Source organism: Crinia signifera, chromosome 3 (genome assembly GCF_055691185.1).
Source record: "Crinia signifera chromosome 3, ASM5569118v1, whole genome shotgun sequence".
Taxonomy (NCBI): Eukaryota; Metazoa; Chordata; class Amphibia; order Anura; family Myobatrachidae; genus Crinia; species Crinia signifera.
Window position 1 is genome coordinate 237599885 of NC_139219.1, and position 22514 is coordinate 237622398.

The 22514-nt window shown below is 43.8% G+C and overlaps 1 protein-coding gene across 5 annotated transcripts in view; it reads right to left on the minus strand.

Annotated features, from left to right (window-relative positions):
- The window catches only part of KCNMB2 (potassium calcium-activated channel subfamily M regulatory beta subunit 2), a 521316-nt gene that overhangs the window by 105390 nt on the left and 393412 nt on the right, over positions 1–22514 (minus strand). Inside the window, exon 2 of one of the 5 annotated variants that reach the window (XM_083177722.1) lies at positions 9093–9215. The exons of the other annotated variants lie outside the window; for them this stretch is intronic. The gene's annotated coding sequence lies outside the window, so the exon portion shown is untranslated. The remainder of the gene's footprint in view (positions 1–9092; positions 9216–22514) is intronic. 5 annotated transcript variants of the gene reach the window in all.

A 22514-nucleotide genomic window follows, 5' to 3' on the forward strand; every position in this document is an offset into this window, starting at 1 on the left:
GGCATTGCAGCGGTCGGGATTCCGGCGTCTGTATTTTGACCGCAACCCAAATCAACCAATTAGGAGAAAATAAAATACCATTTAATCAATAACATACATGTAAAAACAGTGAACTGGTATTCACTAATGCAAAACCCTAAATACTGCTGATGAATAAATTGCCAGTTCCTATAGTGCCATCATGGTGTAGAGTCTTAAGGTGCGTACCCACGGTAAGATATAGTGCAAAATCTAGCACACTATCTAGCTAGTTTCGAATTGCATGCTAGATAGTGCACTATATCTTACCGTGTGTACGCACTATCCGACGTACAATGCGCGCTCCCGCTGGTCGTCTGGCAGGGAGCTGCTCGGGTGAGCATGCAACCCAATTCTGGCTAGAAAGCATAAGATAGTATAGTGTAGTACAGCTGTGACGTCATATCGTATGTCATATCTTATGCACATTGTACGTTATTTTAAGCACAAATCTTATGCTTTTGACCACTGGGACTTTCCTGGGAAATCGTAAACAATATCATACGGAACATAAATCGTACCGTGGGTACACACCTTTACTGTATGCACAAATGAAAAGTTCCTGGGATTTCTGGAGGAACCCAGGGTGTTATAGTTACCACAATAGCTGTTAGAGGGTTTTGTCTAATTTAGAATGCATAGCAGCAATGTGTACTCAAACAAGTGCGGTGGTGGTATAGGTATAGCAGCGTACCTCTAAGTCCAGTATACAAGGTTGTAAAACATGGTCAGCTGGTTAGGGTGATCGGTGGTGGATGGATAGTATATAGTAGCAATGTCCACAATACACCACCGACAGTGGAATTTATGGTTTTGCATTACTGATTACTAGTTCACTGTCCGATATTGTTTTTACATCTATTTTATTGATTAAATGGAGTTTTACTTTCTCCTCATTGGTTGATTTAGCGCCACTGAGCAGGGTGGTGGGTTTTACTGGGGCTGCATTCCTGCAACCTATAGGTACAATCTGTTACCATATAGGCATCCATCACTGCATGATACTCAGAAAATCATTGGTCATTCACCAACGCAGAGTTCTAAGCTCAGATACTGTACATGTTGTCCCAAAGTCTTTGTTGAATGGCAATGAATGCACGGAAGGCTACTGTTTAATATACCTTTGCCTACAATTTTTGCAGCCACTCCACATTACCACCCACATTATAGCAGCTTGCAAATGAATCCTCGTTGCGAGTGAAATCACTATTCAATCACCGTGAGTGCACATTGTGGCAGCGACGCATGCGCAGACCAATGATTGTCTCTCAATGATGAAAACATAGCCTACAACTATGATCTGAATCATGCCTATACTCCTATATCAGCATTATTAAAAAACATTGGGGCAGATGTATTAAGCCTTAACAAGAGATACATGCAAGGGTGATAAGGAGAGATAAACGTCCAGCCAATCACCTGCTAACTATCAAGTTACAGGCTGTGTTTGAAGAAAACAGTAAGGAGCTGATTGGCTGGACATTCATCTCTCCTTATTGCTCTTGCATTTATCTATTGTTAAGGCTTAATACATCTGCCCCATTCTGCACAGTAATAACTTTTCTGCGCATGCCATTGTGCCACCAGTAATTGCCCAGCAATTACTGTACTTATTAGCATATTCAGTAATTAGCAGATAAGGGGCCAGATTCTCTAAGCTTCAAAAGTGATAAAATGGAGAGTGATAAACAGCAAGCCAATCAGCTCCTGTCTGACATTTGTCTGTGACATGGCAGGTAGGAGATGATTGGCTGGCTGTTTATCACTCTCCATTTTATCACTTTTGAAGCTTAGAGAATCTGGCCCATAATGTTCTGTGACTGTGACTGCTACTGCGTAGTACAGTATCTTCTTTTCAAGGCCCCAGCTTTTACCTGTGCCATGTGAATACTACAGTACTGTCCCTAACCATGGCAGTACAGCAGTCAGTGATATACCCACTGTACATGTGGACAAAAGAAAAGTAAAAAGCTGGTTAAGATGCTATAGTATATTTAATAGACCCCTAAAATATTTTCCACAGGTACCCCCAAAAAATGAAAAACATTTGATATCCAGTAGTTGAGGATCTCCAAAGGTTCCTTATGAAAAAAAAAAAAAAAGCATTAGAAAGTTCATCTAATGCTTTATTTTCCCTCAATAGGGCCACTGTATTTTGTGAGATGAGCAGAGGTTGCGTGCAGGTTATATGCTGCTCTAAAAGTAAACATTCCCTGTGTGCTTTTTATTGCAGGATGTAAGTCAATGATTACTTTAGCTTGTGTACATGGTGGGTCAGTGTTTGTATACTTCTATCTGGTTACCAAACACTAGTTATGATTTCCACTCACTTGCGCTAATCACAGTTACCATAGCAACAAGACGGGAGCAATGACGGAGTGACCAAGAGCAAACATTGTCATCTACGCCACTGCAACAACTAAACAACATTCACATGTACCTTTAGTATATGTACTCACATAAGCAAACAGCAGTGAGTGTCTGATTTTTTTAAACCCTTTACAGCTTTGCTATATTTTTTATATGCAATAAGTGAATTGTAAAGCAAATCAGAAAATGGATTTAGTTTTTACAGAATAAAGGTGTGTACACATGGGGGCAATTTTGTGTAATATCACGGGAAATATGGTCGCTAAGCGACCATATTGCCCGCGATGGGAGTGTGCACCGGCGATATATTAAGCCTCAACAAGAGATAAATGCTAGGGTGATAAGGAGAGATAAACATCCAGCCAATCAGCTCCTTACTGAGTTTTTTCAAACACAGCCTGTAACATGGCAGTTAGCGGGTGATTGGCCGGACTTTTATCTCTCCTTATCACCCTTGGATTTATCTCTTGTTAAGGCTTAATACATCTGCCCCACTGAGGGGTAATTGTATGAAGCAGTAGAGCAGTGGTAGGGAACCTCAGGCCCTGGGGCCTTATGCGGCCCCCGTAGCTGGTCTTAGTGGCCCTCCTACCCACCCGGCGGCTTTGCCGGGAGTCAAGTACAGGGGACTTCTTGCGAGAGGTCGGTAGTTCTTGCGAGATTCCTCTTAATCAACAGCAACCGAAGACTGTCAGTCCTATTCAGCGGCAGCCACCGGAGCGTGGGACGGCTGCAGCAAGTCAATTTGTAAGAGAATTTTTTACATATGGTTTCCGAAAGTTTTTTCCACCATACAATTGGCCCTTGGCACAAAAAAGGTTCCCCACCCCTGCAGTAGAGCAAAGAAGTGAGCCAGTGAAGGTACTGACCATGGCAGTCAATCAACTGCTACCTAAAACTGCAAAGAATCATGCACTTAATAAATGTTACTACAAAAGGTATTTGGTGGCCCTGGGCAACTTCTACACTGGCTCACTTCTCCACACTTAGCACTGCTGCAAACTGTTCATCTGCCTCTATCATGTATTACTGAAAGTCGCTGCATCACCCCAGATAGTATTTAAGCCCTGAAGTAGCATCATGCTTTCCTCCTTTTTAAGCCTGGAGAGGAGACACTGCAGACCAATTGGGTGGCTCCTGATTAGGCAGCACCCCTACACAGGGAAACACCTGCAATTCACAGGTCTGAGATGAAGGGGCAAAGCTAGAGTATGGGCTTCCAGTCATTTAGCCGAACCCCCTTCCCGCAGCTTCATGATTGCAATGGTTCTCATACATTTGGCCAGATACCCTAAGCTTCAAAGCGTGATAAAATGGAGAGTGATAAACAGCCAGCCAATCAGCTCCTAAATTCCATTTCACAGAATGTGTTTGAAAAATGTCAGGCAGGAGCTGATTGGTTTGTTGTTTATCACTCTCCATTTTATCACTTTTGAAGCTTAGTGCATCTGGCCCATTATTACAAGGGAGCAGGGCACTGTGTACACTTGCGGGGGTTCCACAGCAATTGTTAGTCTCCCGCAGCTTTCTGGATGGTAGGCAAGTATGAGAAACAGTCAATTCCCACAGAGAATATTTTTTGTGGGACGTCTTATACCTCAATTATTGCCATCTAGTCATAATTTGAGTTCACCTCACAGAAACCAATAATATTTACTTAAAAGAACTCTGTGCTCTTCTTTGTTAATTTCATGGCAGTATTGGTTACAAAATCATTATTATGTGAATAATAGTAAGGAGACAGCAATGGACATGGACATAACTGGTGGGTATAGTATAAGGAATAAAACTTATTTCTTCACATTTTCACTTTTTATTTACATTCTACCATATGTGATGCCATAAATTTTTTATGCCCCATTAGCTGCCAAATCCATGCCAACCATAGCCATTTAACACATAATTAAATGCCTAATCTTCTAGAAAATTGTAAATTAATGTCATCAAAGATTGATCTTCAAAGGTTACCCTATACCTACCAAAAAAGTGTATTTATTCAGATTTTTAAAGGTCAAGCTAGAATGTGGATATTTGCTTTGTAATTACCCGTATATACTCGAGTATAAGTCGACCCGAATATAAGCCGTGGCACCTAATTTTACAACAAAAAACTGGGAAAACTTTATTGACTCAAGTGGAACCCTCACTCGAGTATAAGCCGAGGGGGCTTTTTCAGCATAAATTTTTTTATGAAAAAGTAGGCTTATACTTGAGTATATATGGTACTTATTGTGTTGCTCCAACACCTAATTGTATAGTATGGGCAATAGCTTATGTTGTGTTGACATTTTTACAATATATCTTCTCATTAATTTCATTTTATAGTTTCTGCTGCTCAATTACATGAGTATGCTATTATCTATACTCATTTGTAATACATCTGTAAAGGCTTTTTTATAGTAGTACATGCTTTCAGCTTGTGTAATACAAATTTGTGTACTTTAAGTCACCTCGTTACAGTTACAGTTTTTTAGATATGCAGAAATTGTGTGTTGTGCATTCCTACACCAACATTAGCATGATTGTGGAAAATAACAAAAAATATCAGAGAACTAAAGCAGCAAATGTAGTTAATGCTCCACCAAGGTTACCCGTTCCCACTGCACAGCAACCCAGGTTTGACCCAAGTAAAACCCTTCTTTTAACCTTGGTCGGATTGCCAGGTTGCCGGACCCGGGTCGGACATGGGTTATTTGTTCATTGTGAAAGGGGTATATAAAACCATTTAAGCCTACACCATTTTTTGATACAGTGAAGGACTAGTTTGTAATATAAACCTCTGATTACATGGAGAGTCTGTATTTACTTGGCTTTCTTTGTATTACACTGGATAGATGTGTATGTTGGATAGAGCGTATCATACTGCACAATTCCTACTCTTCACAAATAGACAATGCATAAGTGTACACATTTTGATTGCACTTCTAGTAAGGACTACAATGGCATGGTAATGGGGTGTTATCACATAGCCATAGTTGATAATTTCCAGAGGCAAGAGGTCCCATGATCCCTCTCCCTTCCCTGACACACTCCAGTAACTGACACTGCCTATGTGTCCATTGTGTGAATCTTAGAAGTCTTTCTGAAAATGGGACACCTTCAATATGCCTGGGATGTGCACGCAAGCACTGTCCCTTCACAACAAAGCTAGGCAATTCTCATTTAAAATGAAAAAGTCTGCCATGATATGGACTTAAATAATTCTAACACTTCCATGACTTTTAAATACATAGGGGGCAATGCAATTGCTTCCAGTCATTTTTAGTTAGAAGAAAACAGAATGTTACTGTGATTTTTCTTTGCCAAATGGTTTTATCGGGCAAATCAATTTTAGCTTGTTTTCTTTTTTGAAAATTGTTCAATTTTTAGGTGAAAACACGTGGTTCTGGGATAAGCTCCCTTATCCATGTTTTTTTCATGATCATGGCAGTAAGAAGATTGCACTTATTGGTGATTTTCTCACACTTGTCTCTAGGCAGGTGCAAGAAAATCCCCTATAATGTAGGCTTTCTGGGACAATTGTATTACCCCCAAGGATCAATAAGCTACAGTAATTGAATTCCCCACATACACCTAAGCATAAAAAACCATACAGTATTTAATACTTTCTCATAGTGAGAAACCATTCTGAATTACAACAGAAAAGTTGTAAGAGACAATTCGCACCAAACACAAAATGGAAAGACATTTCTGATAACCATCTCTAAACAATCTGATATACACCCTCAGTCACGTTGCAATGATAAATGGGTGTATTGTCAGCTTCCTGAGCAAGGAGCTGCCTCTTACTACTGACCGAATTCTCAATTTAGTAACTCCCTTAGGAAAGATCAATAAAAGGGCAATAGGAATCTTGCTCATTCTGACACTCCGCTGTGTTTCTGCAGGCATTACTTTCAGTCATGACCTTTAACAGGTTCCTAGAGGACTCATCTAATTAACCCTTTCCTCTTCCTCTATATTTAAATAATTTACATATTGGTATTCAGTGCTGGATGACCAGAAATAGCTAGCTTATATCATCCTTCTTTATGTTGAAATGATCATTCTACTTTGTGGATTAGAATAACCTTATTTTCTGGAAGGAAACAGAATTGAATCGCCTCAGGGCCTTCTCTGTGCTGGCCTTCTTGTGTCGGCTAATGCTGTTGTGGATTCACTTAAGGCTTGCCCATTGGCATACCATCGAAACACAGCCTCAAGCACTTTCTGAGCACTCATACAAAAACAAAGCTAAAGACTAGTCTGAGTTTCCCTGTATAAAAAACCCTTTCCAGCACTTGTCAGGTTCCCCTCTGATTGAATCTCAGATTTTGTCATAATATTATTTAATACAATTTTAAAAGCGTGGATTGGGATCACCACCATCATTGTTTGCTGAAATGTAAAGTGTTTCTAATGGTATATAAAGCCAATTGTTCTGTGATAAAATGGGCCGCATTAGTCATACTATATTTTAGTCTGTGTGTAATATGACCTTGAAACAAGATGTATTTTTATGTTAGAATAAACGTAGCCTTGGAGCATATAATGTCATCGATAAGGAAAATGAATCTTCATAAAAGTGTCATGGATTTTCCTAACCATTAAAAACCCCTTTAAACCGGCAAGCAATTCTCTTTAGAAGCAGGACTGCAATATGTATATAAGTGCAAAATATACCATTATCCATGCTTCTACTTGCAATACCACATTGCTTAAAATAGTTACTTACTTAGGTGAAGATCTTTATTTTTTAATACTGTTGAATCCAATTTTCTTGTCTGCTTTATTTTCCTTATGTATTCACTAAAGGTTTATCCTTCATTGCAATATGTAATAATTACAACTACAGTATAGATGTGTTTTTCTTTTCTTTCTTATGACCCGTACGGTCTGAGCACTAGAACACTCCGACCCTACTATTGCCGTACCATTTTTCCAGCGATTTTGGCAGCACTCATACCATTGCCTCTGCACTCCAGATGGGAAGTATTATAAAAATTGGTGCAGTGTGCGTTGCGTGGGCACCCCTAGGACTCAGGGCTCTGTGTGCGCTGCGCACACTGCATCCATTATAGATATGCATGGACCCCTGTAACCCCCCTTCTGACTTTGCATGTTTTAAAATGCAGCCTGTCGTGACATCACAGCTGTGTTGTAAGGACTACGGCAGACAACCATATCTTCTACACATTATTTGACATGCCCCTGTGACATCAAAACCTATGTATCAGAATTCAAATCTGATTGGATAAAACAGGATATGTACACTGTGCTCACTTTTGCATGGAAAATAAAGAGATACGTTTAAAATAGGAGTTCCGGGTCACTAAGCTGTATGATGATGCATAGTTGCATTTTACCATGACTGACTCATCTATAGTACAGTACTTCAATGTTAACTAGGGATGTGCACCGGCCACTTTTCGCATTTTGGGTTCTGATTACCTTCAGGTTTTGGGTTCTAATGGGTTTTGCCAAAACACCCCCTAAACGTTTTGGGTTTTTATTTTTTTTTTTAAAAGCATAAAAACTGCTAAAATCGCAGAATTTTTATTAACCTCAATAACATTAATTTCCACTCATTTCCAGTCTATTCTGAACACCTCACAATATTGTTTTTAGGCCAAAAGGTTGCACCAAAGTAGTTGGATAATTATGATAAGCAATAAAAGTGGGCAGCACAAACACTAGACTGATAGGGCATAATTAATAGCACCCCTGGACTGATAGGGCACACTTAGCATTACCCCTGGACTAATACAGCACACTTGGTAGTACCCCATGAATTATACGGCAGACTTGGCTTACCCCAGGAATTATACGGCACAGATGGTGGCACCCCTGACCTGATACAGCACACATGACGGCACACATTGTATTATACGGCACAGATGACTGAACCCCTGGACTGACACAGCACACATGGAATTATACGGCACACATAGGGCCTTATTCTGATCGGTGCGGCCCGATCAGAATATGCGGCCGCAACCGTGCAGGCGAATCCCCGCCTTCCATACGGATCGCCACCTGCCGTCCGTACGCGGATATGTGGCGATCCGCATGAAATTGGACGGGGATACGCCTCCTCCGTCTTGGGAGCAGCCCCTGCATTCGATGGTCGCCGAACATCGAATGCAGGGCCGCACGCTCCACCAGGTCCCGCAACACAAGACCACACGGACACTTGTCCGTGTGAAATCATGTATGGGGGCGGGCAGCTGACATCCGGCGATGTCAGATGCCCGCCCCGTACCCACACGTCACGGCCTCATTACCATGCATACGCCCCGCGTTTGCATGGGAACGCCCATGAAACGCGGGGCGTATGCATAGGGTAATGAGGCTAAGTAGCCCCTCACGCCCCTCTACGCCCCCTGTGCGGCGTATAAAGAATCCGTGCGGCGAAATCGCCTGCACATGCGCAGAGTGACCTCTGCACATGCGCAGACGATCAACATCGGCGGCCCGTCCGCATGCGGGAATATCCGCACCGATCAGAATAAGGCCCATAGTGACACTCCTGCAGTAAAAAGTTATTCTTTAAATAAAAAAATGGCAGCACCCCTGAATTGATACAGCAGACTTAGCAGCACCCCATAAAGTATACAGCACACTTAGCATCACCCCTGGACTGTGATGGCACACTTAGCAGCACCCCATGAATTATACAGCAGACTTTGCAGCAACCCATGAATAATATGACACACTTGGCTCACCCCAGGAATTATGCGTCATACATGCGGGCATCCCTGACCTGATACAGCACACATGGAATTATACGGCACAGATGGCGGCACCCCTGGACTGATACAGCACACATGGCGGCAGGCATGAAATTCCTGTAGTAAAAAGAAAAATTTGTATTCTTTTAATTAAAAAAAAGGAGCAGCACACCTGGAATTATACGGCAGACTTAGCAACACGCCATGAATTATACAGCACTCTTGGCTCACCCCTGGACTACAGCGCATTTAACAGCCCTTGCAGTAAAAAAAACTAAAAAAACACCACCTGGAATTATACAGCACACATGCAGGCACCCCAGGACTTATACAGGACACATGGGGGCACCCATGGAATTATATGGCAGTCATGCGGGCAACCCTGGACTAATACGGGACACATGGGGGCACCCATAGAATTATACGGCACACATGGGGGCATCCATGGAATTACACGGCACACATGGGGGCACCCATGGAATTATACGGCACACATGGGGACACCCATGGAATTATACGGCACACATGGGGGAACCCATAGAATTATATGGCAAACATGTGGGCACCCCTGGACTGATATGGGACACATGGGGGCACCCCTGGACCGATACAGTACACATGGGGGCACCCCTGGACTAATACAGCACACATGTGGGCACCCCTGGACAGATACAGCACACATCTGGGCACCCCTGGAAGGATGCAGCACACATGCGGGCACCCCTGGACGTGTGCAGCACACATGCGGGCACCCTGGACTTATACTGGGCACCAGGGGCGGATCCAGGATAAAATGACAGGGGGGGGGGCACCATGATAAAAGAGGGTTTAGGTGGGGGAGGGCCAGTGTTAGTGGTGCCAGTGTACATGCTAAGAGAGCGGCAGAGAGAGGGTGGCAATGGGTTTAAAAATAGGCCCACCATGGCAACAAAAGTGAAGGATGTAGTTGTGCGCGCGCCTAAGGCGCGCTCTGGAAAAGGGGGTGTGGCCACTCAACGGGGAGCATGTCCTTGAGTGTAGTGTACAACACCATATACAACTTCTACACATTATGCTACAAAATACTAGACCCCATTATACTTGCCCCTTACACATGATGCCAAATGGAATGAGCCAAAATTCAAACAATGCCACATGGATTGTGTCAAAATTCACATAATGCCACACGGATTGAGCCAAAATTTACATAATAACACACGGATTGAGCCAAAATTCACATAATGCCACACGGATTGAGCCAAATTCATAAGATGCCATATGGATTGAGCCAAAATTCATATAATGCCACATGGATTGAGCCAAAATTCACATAATGCCACACGTATTGAGCCAAAATTCACATAATGCCACACGGATTGAGACAAAATTCACATAATGCCACACGGATTGAGCCAGAATTCACATAATGCCACACAGATTAAGACAAAATTCACAATACGCTTCATAAACAGGGACATTGTCCAACAAAGGCGCGCATTAAACATTTACACCATAATGTCCATTGCACTTTAAGTTACACGGCATGATGTCCATTATGTATTATGCCAAACACCATAATGCCTATTACAAATTATGCTACATACAGTAAGTGCTGCTTATCTACATGCTCATTGCCAAGGGTTCCATGCTCATTGCCAGAGGTTCCATGCTTGTTGCCATGTGGGATTACATGCTCATTGCCAATGGGGAATACATGCTCGTGGTAAATGGGGGACAGCCGCCGCCAGCAGGGGCGGGCTGGGCCGGGGGGCAGAGTGCCATATGCCCCCCGGGCCGCTTACCCACCCACTGACTGCGGGCCGTGCTGCGGCTGGATCAGCTTCTCCAGCCCTCCTGCACTGGCCGCGGCTTACAGAACACGGCCGCGGCTACAGGAAAATGGCCGCCGGCCCCCTGCACTGAGGACATGTTCTCAGTGCAGGAGGCCGGCGGCCATTTTCCTGTAGCCGCGGCCGTGTTCTGGAAGCCGCGGCCAGCGCAGGAGGGCTGGAGAAGCTGATCCAGCCGCAGCACGGCCCGCAGCTAGCGAGTGGGTAAGCGCTCTCCCCCCCCCCTCCCTCACCCCAGCATATGTGTTTCTGTCACTGTGGGGGCATATCTGGCACTGTGTGGGGGCATATCTGGCACTGTGTGGGGGCATATCTGGCACTGTGTGGGGGCATATCTGGCACTGTGTGGGGGCATATGTGTATCTGGCACTGTGGGGGGCATATCTGGCACTGTGGGGGCATATATGTATTTGGCACTGTGGGGGCATATGTGTATCTGGCACTGTGGGGGCATATGTGTATCTGGCACAGTGGGGCATATGTGTATCTGGCACTGTGGGGGCATATGTGTATCTGGCACTTTGGGGGCATATGTGTATTTGGCACTGTGGGGGCATATGTGTATCTGGCACTGTGGGGCATATGTGTATTTGGCACTGTGGGGGCATATCTGGCACTGTGGGGGCATATGTGTATCTGGCACTGTGGGGGCATATGTGTATCTGGCACTGTGGGGACATATGTGTATCTGGCACTGTGGGGGCATATGTGTCTGGCACTGTGGGGGCATATGTGTATTTGGCACTGTGGGGGCATATGTGTCTCTGGCACTGTGGGGGCATATGTGTCTCTGGCACTGTGGGGGCATATCTGGCACTGTGGGGGCATATGTGTCTTTGGCACTGTGGGGGAATATGTGTCTCTGGCACTGAGGGGGCATATGTGTCTCTGGCACTGTGGGGGCATATGTGTCTCTGGCACTGTGGGGGCATATCTGGCACTGTGGGGGCATATGTGTCTTTGGCACTGTGGGGGAATATGTGTCTCTGGCACTGTGGGGGCATATATGTCTCTGGCACTGTGGGGGCATATGTGTCTCTGGCACTCTGGGGGCATATCTGGCACTGTGGAGGAATATGCGTATTTGGCACTGTGGCAGAATATCTGGCACTGTGGCGGCATTTGTGTCTGGCACTGTGGGGGCATATGTGTATTTGGTACTGTGGCGGAATATCTTGCACTGTGGGGGCATATCTGGCACTGTGGACATCACATTGTGCGGTGTAATGGGCATCATGGTATGGGGCGTAATGGACATTACGGTGTGGGGAGCATTGGGTAATTGCCATCACAGTATGGGGTGTAATGGGCATCAAGGTGTGCAGCATAATGTGTAATTAGCATCACAGTGTGCGGTGTATTGAGTAATTAGCATCGCAGTGTTGGGCGTAATGTGTAACTGGCATCATGGTGTTCAGCATAATGTGTAATTGGCATTACGGCATGTGGCTTTATGTGTAATGGGTATTACAAGGTTCGCTAAAATGTGCAATCTGCAGGTACACAATACAATCATGGTACAGGCAACGCCCCTTATGATAGGCCACGTCCCTAATTTTTCGGCGCGCCTACGGCGCGCAAAAGCATTCCTTCCGACGGTGACTTGGCTGATTATGGGCCAGTGCTCTGGACTTGCCCCCTAGGCTAAAAGTTGCCAGCCAGCCCCTGGCCGCCAGGCAGAAGTGATAGCCACTGACAGTGGCAGAGCCTGGCTGTATTCCGAGCACTGCAGGTCCCAGCTATTTGAAATAATACCCATTTCACACCAGAAAATGCATTCCCAGGTTGGCACCTTTTACACCAGCCTAGTCCCTGCATTTTCTGGTGTGAGGGGGAGAGAAAACCACCCCTCCCCCCCTTTAACCAGTTATCTCATTTAACCGGCTATATCTTCAGAACTAACTGACCCATTTACATGAGACAAGTATCATATTGAAGAACTTTTGAGTGGGCTTTGAATGATTTTGGTCCAGTGAAACTGGAACATTTGGTTCCAGAGTAATCTGCCCTCAAAGAACATGAACAGCCATGAAATTACATTTAAAAAATAAAAAAAAATATTTACATGCTATATCTCTGGAACCGATTGACCGATATGGACCATCCTGGTATCATATTGAAGGCCCAGCGATTTGAATTGAATGACATCAACCACAAGCTCCTGTGATGCCAGGGGGGGAACTGGCAGCCGCCGGAACCGGGTGGGGGTCGGAATTGACGGGTCCCATATTATCCTATGGGGAAAAAATGTTACAGCTTTGCCAGGCGATATCTCTGGTTCCCGGGGGGCTAGAGACATGGGGCTGGGCTCGTTGGAAAGCTCTGGTCCTCATCTACAAAATGAATGACAGAGGGCACATGCCCGGGTGCCCCCCCCCCCCTGAATCCGCCACTGCTGGGCACTGGCAGCAGTAATTAAAAAAAACGTTTTTGTTTGCTTTTCATTTTTTATTTATTAAAATAATGCAGCCCCCTCTGTAGCACTAGCAGCCCCCTCAATGCATAAATCATCCCCCCCCCCCCAGCAGGTTTCCAATCATGGGCAAAGCTGGCCATGATTGCTATACATACATCGCTATCACAAAGTCCCTGCCTAATACCATCATACACACACACCAGACATATTGCTATCAGGTCAGACTGGTCACCCTCTCACAGTCCCATGTCTGCCTGTCCCTATCGTACGTTAATCACAAGTCCAGGTTCAGGCGCCGGAAGCCGGGATTTATAGTGTAGCGGTCTCGCGAGAATCTGACACGAGTTGATGACGTATTGGTCTTGTTTTCGGAACGGATTATTGGCGGGATGAACGCAAACGACTAGAGAACGCCTCGGATCAGGTAAATTCGGGGGGGGGGGGGGGGGTGTCATCCCTAATGTTAACCACATAATGGGGGTTATTCAGGTTGATTCCAAACCCCGCCCGGCGAACGACCGCCCCCTGCCGCCCTGTCAAAGTGCGGCTTCGCCCGAACAGCTGCGAATGGATGCTTTGCATGAACATCCATTCACATGGCTCGGGTACCCGCCCACATCTTTCGATGGTCACCGACCATCGAATGATGTTTAGCGTGCACGCCTATAAAAGTGACTTTTCAGTCACTTACATTTGCGTGCACGCTGGCGTGGATATGGGCGGGCAGCTGACATCCTGTGATGTCACCTACCCGTCCCCCACACGCGCGTCACTGCCACATTACCATGAGAACACCCATCGTTCTCATGGGAACACCCATGGAATGCTCCTGCAAAAGCCACGTGGCACCCCAGGGTACCTAGGCACACAATTTGGGAACTACTGCTCAAAGCCGCCCATTGCCCGGCGATAAGCGGGGAGCGCTGCTGCGCGCTCCCGCATCATCGCCGGGAAAGCCGTTCATCTGCTGGTTATACCAGCAGATGAGCGGCTTTCAGGACAGCTTTGCATAGATCTGCGCTATGCAAAGCCGTCCTCTCCCCTCCGTCGGCTCCGGGCAGGGGGAAAGCCGCTCAGTGTGTATGCACTGAGCGGCTTTCCCCGCAGCGATGATTGACATTATCGCTGTCCATACACGCTGGGGATAGTCGCCCAGTGTGTATGGACCTTAAGCCACAGTCAAAAGGGAGCTCTGCAAAGCTGCTCTGGTTGATTAATCACATGCTTTTAGCTGTACCAGACTGAAGAGGAGAACTGCAGTGAAAACAAGTAGGCAAGACACACTTTTCCTGTCCACCAAATGCATGGTTTTCCTGGGCTTAGCAAATAAAACACCCTATTTCCTTTGTAGCACACTGCCCCTATTGCCACATTATATTTTTTCTACAATTACCATAAAAACTGTTTCTTTTATTCATTGTTAAGCCTTTTTAAACACCTTTTAATTATATTGTTTTTTTTTTCTTACAGACTTTGTCCTGTCTAGACGTATTCCCACAAGAGGATTTTCCAGGATTTCCAAATAAGCCTTTTCTGTATTATTTACTAGTAACAAGGCCATGTATCTCGTTAAGTGTTAAGAACATGTCAGAGAAATCTTGTACAATTTACTACATTGTCTGGTAGGCATGTTAATCAGCATGATATTTAGGATCTCATTTAGAGTTGGTTATAAATACAAATGTAGAACGCATCTGGATAAAAAAAATGTGCACTTGCTAATTAATATGAAATGATACCAACTGTATGAGAAGCATACTGTAGCCAGCAAATGCAACTTCCTCCCCATCCAAGTAACAGGAGCAGATTACCAGAAATATGACATGAGTTGTGCCTTAACTATGATCATAACTCATAGACATTAATGTAAATACCAGAAAGTACCCAAGGTGCTTGGAGTATGTAAAATTAAAATCTAGCAAGACACACTATTATATCAGCAGCAGTAAGGAATGCAAACCCCTCTCAGTAAAATCAACCACCTCAGTGAGCCAGTAGGATTTCATGACTGGATTGGCTACATTGTGACTGGCAGTGACATCCTATTGGAGGTTCTACCTGACAGTCAACTACAGGACAGGGAGTCCCAGTGGGAGATGGTTCCTTGCTCTTCAAATGCCAGTCCGGGCTACCATTATCAGAGAGTGTGCTTCCTGTAGCACACTTTCTACCTGGTCATCAACAATAGCTGGCTTCTATGTGCTGCAGCTGATGCAGTCCAAAGAAGCCAGGGTTTTGCACATACACTGTCAAGCCCTCACTTATTTGCATGAGCTGGTCCCATTGCCTGTTAGCTCATCTGGCAACACAGCCAGTGGCAGCCCCCCCTCCACCGGTAGAGAACACAGCTGATTAGCAGCGCTCCTTTTCCAAAACAGTGTAGGATATTTGCTACAAAAGAGTGTTTAGTACACAACGATCTTGCTATTAAATCACAGTAGTAGTGTCTTTGAATACCTGAATATGAGCCAGATGTGTCAAACTTCAAAATGTGATAAAATCAAGAGTGATAAACAGCCAGCCAATTATTTCCTAACTGCCATGTTGCAGACGGGGTTTGCAAAATGACAGTTAAGCTGATTGGCTGTTTGTTTATCACTTTTCCACTATTTGAAGCTTGATAAATCTGGCCCTATGGCTTATACACATTCGGCAAATCAGATGGTGTCAGAGAACATCATCATCAGCTTGCAGCTTACATCGGGGATCAGTTCCTCCAAGTAATAACATTTGAGTATTCAAGTTAGGGCCATCAAAAAGCTACAACTTTGTTACTTCTACATTTGAAAATGGTGAGAGGGACCTACAGTACACCAGGATTCAGAGGTATCTATGGACCAGTGGATAAAATGAGCCAGTATACAGTGGTAGGTATATCACCACTTCTATGACTGCTTTGACAGAGACAGCTATGGCAATGTAAAAGCTTTCTTTGCGTCTATTTCTAGCTTTTGAGTAACAGTGATGGGACATATTGGGGTCACTGTAATAACCTGTGCAATGCAGGCATCAGCAAGTTTCTGACAAATCTGCCCTAGAGTATCTCCCTGTATACAGTATTTTACCATCCATCGGTTCTTCATTTGTAACAAGGGGGTAGATGTATGAAGCAGTGATAAGGGAGGAGAAGTGATAAAGTGCCTGGTACTTTATCACCATCCAATCAGTTCCTGACTCTCCCTTTTTAAACCCAGCCTATAACTTAACAGTTAGGAGCTGATTGGCCAGTATAAAGTACCAGGTACTTTATCACTTCTCCTCCTTTATCACTGCTTCATACATCTACCCAAAGATGCCCAGTCCCCACTGAAGAATAGCATCCCCTCAACATGCTTTTACCACCACCGAACTCACCTTTGAGATGGTGTTTTCTGAGGAATGGGAAATATTAGGTTGCACCACACATACAGTGGCAATATGAATTGGGGCCACAGAGCTCTATTTTGGTCTCACCTGACCACAAAACTGTTTCTCACATTTTATTTTGGTCCCTCTGATGTTTTCTGGCCACCCTCGCATGTAGGCCAGTTGTATATAGATTAATGGTAATAATTTTGCCTCCCTGTTTTACTATTTTGGTACAGTGAATTATTGCTGAAACAAGAAGACAAAGTAAAAGTAAAACCACTAATTTTGGGTTTAAAAAAAATTGATAGAATAAATAAAAAGGACTAATAGTATTTTCTGAAAATACAAAGTGTGCAGCTACCGTATAAAACAAAAATCAGTGATATTGATGTTGGAATGTGACAAGAGCTACAGTAATGTCGGAATATGCCCTCAGCACAAGGGCGCAGAAACCCTCAGCAGTGAAGGGGTTAATACATCTAAACTATAAAGTTTTAACTTTGGAAGAAATTGCGGTTATGGAGATTAACTGACCGCATATGTTATTCATACATTTAATGGATGTCATAATTTTTTTCTATATTTCAGCAGGCTTATGAATTTATTATTAATAGCAATTAAGTTTGCAATCCAGATACTTCTCCACATAATTATTTAAATATTGTATATTTGTTCGTAATAGTTTTTTGATTGCTGGTGCCATCTATTACTGTTGTAATTGGGATCCAGCTATATGCCCCCCTGAATTCTGATATCGAGACTTTTCATTAATCTCTGTAGCACAATTCAGTGTATATGATAAATACTACAAAACGGCATATTGCTCATAGACTTAGCAATTAATTACCACAGTAATATGTATAGTTTTAAGTGTAGACATTAGTTTTAACTTTTAAAAAGGTACTGATTTATGAGATCTGTCATTTTTCTTTTTGCAACACATTAATCACCTATTTGGATACCTTATATGCTACAAGGGTGAAGTTTTATAGGATGAGAGATTCAGAAAGTGAGAGATTTGGTAAGAAATCTCCAGTTTTTTTAAAGCGGCAATCATTTACACTTCAAAATCAAACTGGTTTACAGTGTAAATGATTGCCGCTTTAAAAAACTGAAGATTTCTTACCAAATCTCTCACTGTCTGAATTTCTCATCCTATTAAATTTTACCCGTGGTTTCTACTATTTTATACAGTTATATAGTACTAGTTAAAAGCCCATCAAAATGACGGCTTCTGCAATGCACTTTCACTTTGACCTGTGACTGTTTTTACTTTAACCCACCCCCATTCCCTATCTGCTCCTACCTCCAATCTCTGTCTTCACAGCTCCCTCTCTCCATATCCAGCAAGTTTGAATCAGATCAGTGTCCCTGCAAAAATTGCTTTCACTTTCTGTTATGAATCTTTTAGCACACAAAGGAGTATTTCAGTCCGCTGAGCTGCTTCTAATGGTCACTAGCGGTACTTCACCTCATAGAGGTGAGAAGTAGTGAGCCTTTTATATATACAGTATAGATAGGAAGCAGACACATTGTGAAAGGTGGAGTGAGTCCATCTGTGAAAACCTGAAGGAATATATATCAGGGCCGAAACTAGGAGTTTTGGAGGTCCAGGGCGGCAGTCATTTGGTTGCCCCCCCACACACACCAAATGACTGCCTTGGGGACAGGCAGCGGGGGTCCGGGGACAGGAGTAGGTTAACTCCGGCTTCTAGCGCTGCCGGGCGTAGGGCAGGAAGCAGATTTTGGAAAGACTTGCCGGACGCTGATTGGCTGAATTTAGCCAATCAGCGTCCGACAAGTCTTTTCAAAATCATCAGCGCTTCCTGCCGCCAGACAAATAGCACTAGGAGATGGAGTGACGAGTGAGTGAAAGCTGCCGCTACATCAGTCCCTGGACCCCCGCTGCCAACATACATGTGTGCAGCCAGCGGGGGTAGGCAGCGTCCAGGGGTCCAGGGACTGGTGTAGCGACAGCCTTCACTCACTCCGTCTCCTAGCGCTATCTGCCTGGCGGTATCTGATGACTTTGAAAAGACTTGCCGGATGCTGATTGGCTGAATTCAGCCAATCAGCGTCCGGCAAGTCTTTTCAAAATCTGCTTCCCGCCCACCGCCCGGCAGCGCTAGGAGCCGGAGTTAACCCACCAGTCCCCGGACCCCCGCTGCTCGTCCCCGGGACCCCGCTGCCCGTCCCCGAACCCGCTGCCAGGACCTCACACTAGCGCCCCTCCCTCCAGCGCCCGGTGCGCGTGACCCCCCATCCCCCCGCCCTAGTTACGGCCCTGTATATATTGCTATGTATTGTAGAGTACAAAGAGACTTGTCCATTGCATGTTGGGGCATAGTTTAGGAGGAGCAACCGGAGTTCATGCCCTGGGCACCAGCCTCCTGTTGGACGTTCCAGGGGTAACAGTATATGGATACTTCCTTGCTCAGCTGAGTGGATACACTGGTTTGTGATAGCTTATAATGACAAGCGCAGTCACAGATAGGCAGTAGTTCAATGACTAGATCACTGTGATCCAGTTCTATTAGTGATAGCAGAGCACAGGAACAGATGCAATGGCCTTTTATAGATTATTTATCCATTAACTGACATAAATGTAAGATTATTAGGTGTACATCTCAAGAGCAGTAAGTGTGCACTCATAATTAGTAATTGTATGCTATTTTTGTTTTCTGATTTAGAAATTGACAGGAATTATGCTATTTTACCACAGGGGCCTGAAAACAAAATATTCATATAGACAACATTATGAAAAAGTCACCTCTATTGGACATAATTAATTTGCAGAAACAAAACTTCGATGACTATGCTAAACAATGTAATATCTAATTATCACCAATCAAAAAGAATCAGTCAATGTTCAATGTCAGTGTTACCTGTATAAGCACATTGAAAAACTGAATGTAAACAATATTATTTCCTGTCAGAAGTTACCATTGAGATAATAAATAGAGGGAAAAGTAATAATTCTTATTTTATTTTAAAATAGGTTTGGACTAATTTACTTTTGTGTATGGCTATTAAAATGAAAAATCTCAATCCACCAAATCATGTAACTTCTTTCTAGTACAGTCTCAATAAAACAATTTGTTAAAAATATAGTACCCAAAATGTATATTTTATGATGACTATTAAATTCCAACTTCTACACTACCAGCATTTAGTTTTAGAGCTCACACTCCTAGCATCAAATCCCAATGGAAACACTTTATGTAATTGAATCAGAATATCTGCTAACTAGACAATATTTAAATAAATTCAAAACCAGTATTACCTCACATCATTTTTTAAGAACACAAAGATATACCCTTTATTAGAATTATCCCCTATATATATTGTATTATAATTGTATCATATATCCACTAAGAACTCTTCCAATCTGAACTTAAATAAGTGAGCTGTATCTTTAACATACTACAAACCCCCCTCTCTGTTCCACAGGCTCTCGGACATTTGAAATGGAAGGATTAATATATTTGGGCAACTATAGCTGCACAACTACATTTGTACTTACTTACACACACAAAAAAAGAGAACCCCTTTTTTGGGGAGACAAACAAACATTAAACATAGAATGAAATGTAACTTTTATATGTGTAGTACTCTTTGGGATATGGTCACTAGGTCTAGAAGTATTTATTAGGTCGACATGCATGAAGGTCGACACGACTAAAGGTTGACATGCAGGAAGATAGACATGGGTTAGGTCAACAGGTTCATTAGGTCGACACAAACCTTAGGTTGACATGGGGAAGTTGGACAGTCAAAAGGTCAACGTGAGGTTCTTCACTTTTTTTCGAGCAGACATGTGCCGACAGGCGGTATTTCATGCCCTAACATCCACTAGGGCGTGGTGGGAGAATAAAATAGTGTGCACGGTGCGAGAGGATGCGGTGCTACGTTTCAGTGTCCATGTCGACTGTGTTGACATTTGGGACAAAAAAAGTGATAAAACCCCATGTCGTCCTTCCCCATGTTTACCTGATGCTTGTGTTGACCTAACCAAAGTCAAGCTTCAGTCATGTCGACCTTCATGCATGTTGACGTGACCTAGTGGTGTTGACCTAGCTGCTGTCTTTCCTATGATCCATACCCTACTCTTTAACCCTTTATAAATTACAATTTAGCTATAAAATCCTACAGTAAAACTTCCTATATAGGATTTATTGAACACAATTATGAGGAAGAGAATGCTTCCCTGGTGAAATATAACAGAGTACAATCATATGCTGTATATGGTAAAATTGTCTCTATGAAATAATTAATTCAACAGTATATTGATTATATAGAAAAAAAAAACACATTCTACAATGAGAGGGTTACTTCTTATATGGATTGTGCTCCTGCCAAGTTGGATAATCAATATAATTTTCCTGTGTACGGTCACTTTCTATATGTCATAAATCATCAGGATTTAAGAGCTTGTTCCATGTGTAAACATATGTGAGGTTAGCAATGTACACAATATAACTTTGACCACTGATATATAACTTTTCACCAACAGGGGAATGTCAGGTCTAGAAATATTTGACAATGACAATCATCACTTAGGGCCTTATTCTGGTTATTGCGGTCCGTTCCGAATTCTTTCGGAAATGACCGAACGCCACGCCGTGTGGACATTCTAAGAATACACACCCACAGGTCGTCCGCATCCCTTCGGACGGACTCTCTAAGAAGAGGGAGGGTCTTCGGACTACATCCAAACATGCGTGTGCGGTCAGTACACAAAGATTCTGCACAGTCTTACAGCGTCCGAACGGACGGGAAGCTGGCCGTACGCACCGAGTTGGTGTATTTCCGCAAACCTCACTACTCTATTAGGAACTCATGCTTCTGCAACATGACACACTTATCCAATTAGCCAACCTCATAACAAATTGATTATTTTTAAATGTAATCAATTAATTCCTAATTGATACTTAAACACATTACTAGCACTTTAGATTAACCCTTACATCATGTAAAGTGGTATTACTTCAGTGTTGCCCCTTTACCTATCTTAGTGGTTCCAATTGAACCTGTGTAAAGACTGTAATTAATCACTAATGAGTAGAGGAGTGGATTGTATTGTGGTCAGCTGAGAGTGCTTCAGGTGCGGGCGTACTAATTGGGCGAACCGAATGCCTAGCGCATGAACAAGTGCTCTCCGCAAACTGAAACTTGCTTATGGACACCTCATATTTCATGCGTGTTGGTTCGCTTGCAGTCGGTGTCCTGTTCCGAATGCACGCCTACCACAGTTCGTGCACTCCCACGTGTACACCCAGATTTACGCCCAGTTTTGCCCACTTTGAAACCGCGCCCTTGTGTACGCCCACATGACGCCCATATTACGCCTATATTTCCCGAGCCAATTCGTTGCAAATATTTCGACGGTATTGGCGAGAACGAGTGCGGAGACACTACGTTGCACATGCGCATTGCGTTGCCTACTTATGCGTAGACGACTAAAATGCGCCCTGGGAAAGAATTCGGAACGGACCGCACCAAGCAGAATAAGGCCCTTAGAATCCAGATCCAACGCTTTTTGGTTTTGGGGGGGGGGGGGGGGGGGGTGGTTTCGAGGTAACAACATGTACTTAGAGCCTGCTTCAGACTGCAAGGCTGCAAATGTGTGTGGCCAGTGTTCAGTTAAGTGCAGCCGTGCTAGAGTGAATCCTACCTTGTGAATTAATGTTCTCGTTTTGCGAATAGATGTCTATGGCTGCACTGACTGGTGCTTTCTGCTGGAATGTGCATTTCACAATCAGGTGGCTTACTCACTAAGAGCCCAGTGTGTCTGTGAACCATATTCCAGGTAAATAGAACTGG